This window comes from Microtus ochrogaster, linkage group LG8 (assembly GCF_000317375.1).
Source record: "Microtus ochrogaster isolate Prairie Vole_2 linkage group LG8, MicOch1.0, whole genome shotgun sequence".
Lineage (NCBI taxonomy): Eukaryota > Metazoa > Chordata > Mammalia > Rodentia > Cricetidae > Microtus > Microtus ochrogaster.
Genome location: NC_022033.1, coordinates 4,688,899 through 4,697,553, shown reverse-complemented (window position 1 = coordinate 4,697,553; position 8,655 = coordinate 4,688,899). Strand labels below are relative to the sequence as shown.

General features: G+C 50.1%; 1 pseudogene; it reads right to left on the bottom strand.

Annotated features, from left to right (window-relative positions):
- Positions 1-3,627: 3,627 nt before the first annotated feature.
- LOC101999632 lies at positions 3,628-4,037 on the bottom strand (annotated as a pseudogene).
- Between the last annotated feature and the right edge of the window lie 4,618 nt (positions 4,038-8,655).

Sequence of the window (8,655 nt, the reverse complement as noted above, 5' to 3'; positions counted from 1 at the left end):
CCTGCCCAGCTGTGACATCACCAGTCACCCCTCCCCCCGCAGGTGACAGCCCTGTGATCCATCACCAGCCATCTGCTTTTTTGCTGCCAGAGACAGGAGAGCCTGGAGCTGGCCCCACTGGGCTGGGAGGCAGCTGCACCCTGCCCATCACTGCCCACAAAAGGCTGGTTGCATCTGTCCATTTGGACCCCCTGCCCCTCCCCCCAGCCCTCCACCGTCTGAAGATGTAACGTCTTCCTATCCAGGCTTGGAGTTTCCAACCAGACAGCTCCTGGAGACTTAACAGTGAGATTGAGATTTGATGAGGTAAAGCCTTGGGCATCTGTGAACCAGTGTTCAGAGTGCAGGCTGGGATAAAAGGCTGTTTGCTTAATGCCCAGACCAAATCCAACCCAGGGCCTGGTGCTTCAGAGAAGTGTCTCTGCTTTCGCCTCTTGAAAATTTGGGGCAAGATCCAAGCACTCGTCAGTCTTATCCACCTCTTGAGAAGGGTGGATTTTGTAAAGTAACGTGGAACTGTTTGTCAAGAGAGCTGTCCAGCTGCTTTGCAGGCTCAAAGCCGGCATCTTCATTCTTTGGGTACAAGATGTAAGCTGTGAATCCCAGTCCCTCTTTCTAGAGGGGAGAGTCAGATGGGCAGGCCTCCGAGAGATTTAAGTCGCTGGAAAAGAAATGGACACTGAGCTTTGGCAGGCTCTTGTTTCCTAAAGTGTGGGAGGGAGAGGTGAGTGGAGAGTAACTGATTGAGCAGCAGACTTCTTCCTTGAAAAAGAAAAAAATTAAAAAGGGCTTTTTTTTTTTTTTGTCTCTACCCTGGGACAATGACCTCCCCCAGACTGCAGCCCCACAGGCCCCTTCAAAAGGGCACAATTACCTCCATAGCGTCTGTCGGTTCTGCTTGACTTGGAGAAATGGCTCCCTCCTCGGAGTTCCTAAAACATTTATCATCCCTGCGATTCCCCGGGCAATTAATCAGGTGCTGCCTTGACTATCTCTTCCAACGCTGTTGTATCGAGCGACTGTTTAACCCTTATCAGCAGTGGGGCTTTCCACAGCTTGTCTCTCTGACTCAACAGGAGCTTCTGGAAGGCCAAGCAAAGGTCCACCTGTCACTGTGTCCTGTGCTTATTCCCTGAAGGTGTCTGGTCTCTTCACCAAGAGGGCCTGTCTATCCTGAGAGATAGCATTTGCATGCAGGATGCTTAGCATCAGACTGAGACCCACAGTACTCACAAAGGGGCCATCTGTACTGGTGTCCTCATGAATACGGCCACTGGTTTGTTTGAACATGATTGAGTATCTGTGGTTTTTATTGTTTGGATTTTTAAAAAAGATTTGTTTGTGTGGTGTGTGTGTGTGCGTGTGTGTGTGTGTGTGTGTGTGTGTGCACAGAAGAGCAGGTGTCCTCAGAGTACAGAAAAAGGCATCCCTTGGAACTGAAATTACAAACAGTTGTAGCCATATAACATGAGTTCTGGAACCTAACTTGGGTCTTCTGTAAGATCAACAAGCACCACTGAGCCATCTCTCCAGCCCTGCCTGAAGACTCCATCAGTGATTATTGTGGAGCTGGATATATGCCATGATCTTTTGGGGGGGGGGTCTGAAGGCAGTCAGTCTGTCCTTCCATTTCCAGAGATTGAGTTTAGGTTATCGCGCTTGTATCTTGAGCAGCAAGAGCCTCATCTGATAAGCAATCTCACTGGCCCTCAGGATGGATCATCTCTGGGTTCCAGGCATTGTGCTTCTGTGGGCATTTAGAGCAGCAATCATACTTTTTCCTGATGAGTTCTAGGCTCTGTTCTCTATGGCTAGCAAACTGTCTGCTTCAAAGGCTCTCCAACTGTGTTACAGTTGCTCAGTCTGGGTGAACGTAGTTGTTTTGATCTAACGTGTAGCCTGTGGCTTTCAAAGGACAAAGGGTTTGTGGATAGACCTCTCCTACAATCCCCCCACAGACGTCAAGAAGGAGGGTCAGAGGGAGTGGGGTCACTCTGCTAGTCTGGTGTGGGGGCTCTGAGAGGCCCATGTCCAATGTTGCTGGAAAATGTTTGTGATTCAGCAATTCCTTTCTCCAGCCCAAGGATCCAGGTAGCACTAGTGTGTCTATGGGATGGAGGATACAGGTAGCACCAGCTTGTCTATGGGATGGAGGATGCAGGTAGCACCAGTGTGTTTATGGGATGGAGGCTGCAGTCATTGCAGGTAACCCAGCCATTGGTTGTCCTGTACCTGTGCTGATTCCTCACCTGCCTGCAGAGGCTCCTGGTTCCTATGCAAAGAACGAGGGTCCAAGGGGAGTGGATGAGAGCTGTCATGATCCCCCCGAATGAACTCTCACAGATGGAAATAGGTAGGTGTTGGAGGAAGATGCCTCCCTTCTAGATCTTTCTGACCTGGACTTTTGCCCTTTCCTGATTCCCTCTGTGTCCCAAGGCCCCATCATCTCTCCCTGCATATCAAGGTCTTCCATTTACAGGTGTGCTGCCCTTTGTGCTGGGAGTACCATGAGGGCAGAGCCCAAGATGTAGCAGAGCAGGAGTGGGCACAAGAATTACAGTGCCCCTGCCATGGTTGAGAGCCTTATTAAAAAAAAACCCATTTGGGGCATTCTTGCAGCCAGTTAGACCCTGGGAGTAGGGGAGCTGCCGGTCTCTCCTAGCCTGCAGATCATCCCATTCAAATGTGAGCATTCAAACCATGCCTCACTCCTGCCCGAGGTTTACGACTCTCCCGGGGTCCATTCCATAGCCCACTTCTCAGCTGAAGCCTGATTTGGGGGCAGCTGAGACCAGCCCCAAGCCCCAGAAGGAAAGAAACCTACATCTCCCCAAGGGCCACCAGCCAGGGACAATAGATCCTCTGTCATTCAGCAGCGAGTATTACAAAACCTAAACACATTATCCTGGCCCTGGTGAGACGCTTAGGAAATAAAACAGATTTTACAAACACACATAGACATGAGAAATGAGGCGAAAACATGGCTGGGGCTGAGGGACTCCAAGGTGACCTCACCCCCAGCTGGCCCTGAAAGAAAAGAGAATAATGTGTGGCCATTCTGAAAACCTCAGGCTATGGGCAGCCTTTCAGAGAGGAGCTTACCCCAGTCAGGGTGAGGTCAAGCCTGGCAGAACCCCACAAGGCAGCTGCAATGGCCCATCCTCGTTGTCAATGAGATGGCATTCAGGACCTCGGAGGAGGCCCACTCTTCCTATGGAGATGTTTGCAGAAGGTTTCACTGAGGCAGGAAGGACCACTCTGAAGACAGGCAGCCCTGTGCCATGGCAGGGGCCCCAGTCTGGATAAGAAGGAGAAAGAAACCAAGGTGAGCATCATCTTCACGGTGGTGGGCCGAGTGTGACCAACTACCTCACCCTCTGGCTGCTGTGCCTTCTGTGCCATCACAGACAGCACCCTTGAACTGTGAGCCAAGATAAGCTTTTCCTTCTGTAAGCTGCTTCTGTCAGGCATTTTGTCTTAGCAAGGGGAAGAGTTAACTAATATGATAACCTTATTTGGAGATTCTTCAGATAAGCCAATATGTGGGGATCCTGTTGAGAAGAGAGAATTTTTTTTTGCAGCAGTTTTTGTGGTTTTATTTAAACACAAATAAAACATGCATGCAAGCCATCTACTCATTCTCTTCGCTGCGCAGCCTGGCGTTGGGACTGGTGACTCTGATGGCTGGCTGTGCTGCTCTTTCCACGATGGCTTTTCGGATATTGGAGGGAACATGGTGAGCGATCTCACACAGTAAGACTTATACACATCAGCAGCTCCTCCAGTTCCTTGACACTGTGGACCAGAAACTTCTGGAAGCCACTAGGCAGCATGTACTTGGTTTTCTTGTTGCTCCTGTAACCAATGTTGGCCAGCAGGCTCTGGTCCTTGAATCTTCTCCACGCCCTGTTGTCAATACCTCTGGGTTTCCTCCAGTTTCGCTTAATCTTGACATATCGATCTGACTGGTGCCGGATGAACTTCTTGGTCCTCTTTTTGACGATCTTGGGCTTCACCAGAGGCCAGAGGGCAGCCATGATGCTGCAGCAAAGGAGATGGCAGCCACCTCGCAGGTAGCGCTGAGGAAGAAGGCAAGAAAAGAGGATTTAAAAGAGTCACGTGGCAACAGAGCAGAAACTAGGGGGATGTGGCACACTCACCAGCCAAGGATATGCCAGGAGCCACTGAGACCAGAAAAGGCAGAAGGGAGCCTTTCCTGGAGCCTGTGAGTGCAGCCACATGCCTAGACTTCTGGCCCATGCAAGCATCCCTATGTTGTTTCATGTCAAAAGAGTGTGATTCCCCAGTTGCTTCCAAGAGTGTCAGCTCTGTGATGGCTCTCCCCGTGCTCGACTCCATTGCTCACGGAGAAGCTGAGCCCCCACCCTGCCCCCCGGGTAGGTATGGGGGTTGCAGAAGCCAGATTCAACAATGACATGAGCTTGTGCAGGAGACACAGCTCACCATGCAGTTTTCCATAGAAAGTGAGAGCAGGTAGAGCTGTGACCAGTGCTGTGTGGGCCGCTGGTTTCCATGGGCAGTGGAAGAGAGAGGCTTTCTCACCAGCAGACCTTGGAAAACCACCAGAGCCTCATCCATCCTTTGGGTTGCAGATGGGGACTGACAGAGCAGATAAATACGTTGTCAAGGAGATGAGCAGACCAGACCAGCTTATGCTCTAGAAGGAGAGATGGAGAGATGAGGTACCAGAGGGGAGTCCTGGGGAGGCCTGCTAAGGAAATAGCTGGAGTTATCTTTGAGCAGTTACCGATCAGGTTGGCCCTGGACAATAAAGAATGATGTCCCAAGCAGAATGGGCCATATGTGCAAAGGCCCTGTGCAGATAATTGGCTAGTGTCAGTGACATTCTTTTTTATTTTTTTATTTTTGTTTTTTTGAGACAGGGTCTCTCTAATGTGGTCCTGGAGCTCACTATGCAGATCAGGCTGGACTCAAACTCACAGAGATCACCCTGCCTCTGCCTCTTGGTGTTCTGGAGGCCACAATGACTAGATAACAGGAAGGCCTGGGAGGCGGGTCCCCAGAGAGGAACAGGGTTTCTGATTTGTTTCTTAGCAGTGGAAAATGCCCTAGAAAGGAGGCCCCTTCACTGCCTGCTGGAAGTCTCTCAGGACTACCTTTGTAGAGGTGAACAGTATCTCTGAGGAGTTTGAGCTCCCTGTAACAGCTCCTCCAGGCTAGGGGACCTTCCTGGAGAGGTGTGTGACACTTGGTAAGCAATGCCTAAGAAGCATGGGCAGGGGAGGGGGGTCAGGAATGGCACATGTTAGTCATCCTTCATAGAGAACGTCTTGATCTCCCCAAGCCCCAAGTGTTTCCTATCTCCTAACCCTGGAGCATATATATGGTAGACATTCACAAATATTTGTTATTTGACTGTCTATTCTGCTGGTATTTTAGAGGCTAGTGACCACAAGGTAGGTGAGGAGAGAGGGGAACGGGAATAGGGGTGTGTAAGCATGCAGGTGCTATAAGACAGATGAGATGGGCCTCAGAGGGAGGCCAAGCAGCTCACAAATCCAAGCACAGAATGTTGCTTTAAATGCATGGCACCAGGGGCCAGGATTGCCACAGCTCTGCCCAGGAAAGAACCTTTCTTTGGGGGGAAGGGCTTGAGACAGGGTTTTCCGTAACCAAGGCTGACCTTAAGTTCAACCTTAATTACTTCCTGTGGCTGTCATAAGACACCGTGATCAAGGCAACCTCTAGAAGACAGAATTCATCTGGGGTTTATGGTTCTGGAGGCTTGGAGTCCCTGGTGATGGAGCGGAGGTAGCACCATACAGGTAACTGGAGCAGCAGCTCAGAGTTCATATTCTGAACTGCAAACAGGAAACAGCAAAGCGCAGAAGATAGCAAGAGGCTTTCCAAACCCTGAAGCCCACCCTGGTGACAGGCCACACCTCCTCCAACAAGGCCACACCTCCTCTACAAGGCCACACCTCTGATCTCTTCCTAAACAGTTCCACCAACTGGGGACCAGGCATTCAAACACATGAGTCTGTGAGAACGGTTCTCATTCAAACCACACGTTCCTTTCCCTGCCTCCGTCTCCTAGGTGTTGGCATGCATCTCTACACCCAGCTTCTCATTGTTGTTGAGACAGAGTCTAACTCTATAGCCCAGGCTAGCCTGAAACTAACTATCCAGCCTAAGATAACCTGGGGCGATGTTCCTGTCTTAGTCTTGTAAGTACTGAGATTGTGGACATGAACCTACCAGTCCCTCCCTCTACTCCAGGGAGGGGGTTGAGTTCAGTACCTGTGCTCTGTCCCTGAGCTCTGTCCTCAGCTCTTCTTTTCTCTTTTAGACTCATGAACCTTTCCCTGGAGACCTTGCTGGCCTCCTTCAAAGGCCTCAGAGCTCCCACCACCCAGTGTGTCCTACGTTAGTTTCTATCGCCATGACAAACCTCCCTGAGCAAAAGGAACCGAGGGGAGAAAGGGTTTATTTCTGCTCACAGTTCCAGGCTGTAGTCCACCCTTGCAAGGAAGCCAAGAAGAGAGGACACAAAATCAACCGTCACATCCCATCCACACGCAACTTCGACCATATAATAATGGCATAGAGAAAATATCCTTATTCCAAAAGGGAAGTGTGCTGGTTTGAATGAGAATGACCCCCATGGGCTCATAGTTTTGAACGTTTGGTCAACAGGGGGTGGCACTGTTCTCTCTCTCCCCCTCCCTCCTTCCCTCCTGCAGATCCAGATGTAGAACTCTCAGCTACTTCTCCAAGCCATGTCTACTTGTGTGCCACCATGCTTCCCACCATGATGATAAATGGACTAAACCTCTGAAACGGTAAGTCAGCCTCAATTAAATGCTTTCTTTATAAGAGTTGTGGTCATGGCGTCTCTTCACGGCAATAGAACAGTGACCAAAACGGGAAGTATTAACATTAAAAGTAGCAGTGAACAATCACATTAAAGTAAAACCAATGATCAACAAGGAAACACTGACTCTTGCAGCTCCATATCCAGCATCTTGGGATGGTAAGAAAACAAAAGTCCTCTGGGCTGCAGAAGACTTGGAGGGCCACACCCCAGCTCTAACATTGCACACACAACTTCTCTTGCAGGTGCTGGTCACCTGCACTCTATACCTGCAGTTTCTAGCAGGCATCTCAGAATCCTGGCAACGCCAGTGTCTTAGGATGTCTCCATCACAACTGAAGCTTTACCTTCACAGCTTCACCAAATGGCTTCTTAGGGCCTCTTTGCAAGGACTCCCATCCTACCAGAAGGTACCTGGCCTTGGCTGAGCTCCACAAATCTCCTCAATCTTCTATCTTTGCCTTTAAAACCAGCAGCGCGTGGACAATGCCTATGGCATTGAGAAAGTCTACCGATAGCTTGAGATTTATCCCTGTCCCCTTGAACCACAGCCGCGTCACCTTCTGTGGGATGACCCTGAGAAAATATCTTCCCATTGTCTCAGCAAAGTGTGGGAGCTCCTTTACAATAGTGCTGAGCTTTCCACCAATCACTGCTGCCTCTTCAACACCACCCCAAACGCCATCCTACCTTGAAATTTCCCCTGGTAAACAAATCAGTTGATCATCTTCAAACTTAACCCTGCTGAAGCTCTCATGACACATAAAAAAACGCAGCTAGATTCTTGGCCGAAATGTCACGCGCATGCCTCCTCGCCTTCTTCCCCCGTAAAGTCCTTGTTCCCTCTGACACCTGATGAGCTGGCCTTTCATTGTTCTGTTTTTCTCAGTGTTCTTCTAAGCTCCCACATGGACACCCTATGAAGGTCTGCTCACGACGTGCAGCAGACTCTAGCCCAGAGTTCCAGACTCTCCCACTCCTCCCTCCCCCCAAGTTCCAAGAGCTTTAAAAAAATCCATGTGGCTGGGTTTGTCGTTTCTGCCACTGTTAAAAAGCCCCAGTCAAGAGCAGCTTAAGAAAGGGTTGGGTTTTAGCTCATAGTTCCTGGCCCAGCCACCATTATGGAGAAATCAAGGTAGGACTTAAAACTGACTACATGCCATCCACGCACCAGAGCAGAGAGAAATGGAGGGAGTGTATGCCCCTCTCAGCTCACTGTTTACCTTTGTAGACAGTCCAGGACTGAAACTCAGGGAATTGCACCACCCATAGTGGGCGGGTCTTCTCATCTAAATGTGCATAATCCAGACGAGCCACCCCCCCCCAATACACAAGCCCATTGGCCATGCTGATCTAGTCAGTCTATCACTGAGACTCTTCTTCCAGCTAGATTGTGTCAAGCTGACAAACTGAAACTAGCCATCACATAGTGGAACCAGCCGAGGTAAGTCCCAGTCCCCTGGAAGTGTGCCCAGAGCTAGTGGTACAAAGGCCCTCCTTCATGGCTCAGAATATGCAGAGTTTCAGCTTTCTTCTCAGAAGGGAAAGTTCCCTGCAGGCCCTGCCCACCAGTGCACACATGTGGGATTGATTTGCTCGCCTGCTTGTTGGCCAGCGTTCCTCCGCTTACTGTACATTCTTTCCTCTTCTCCAAGTGAAACAGTCACAGGGTGGTCTCCCAGGACACTTTCTCCAAATTTGGACTGGGTGGAACCTGATGCTGTGAAAATGCCAGAAGTCCTATCTCTTTGGAGGTCCCCACCTCTCTTCCCCTGCACAGCATCCGGGGCGGGGGAGGG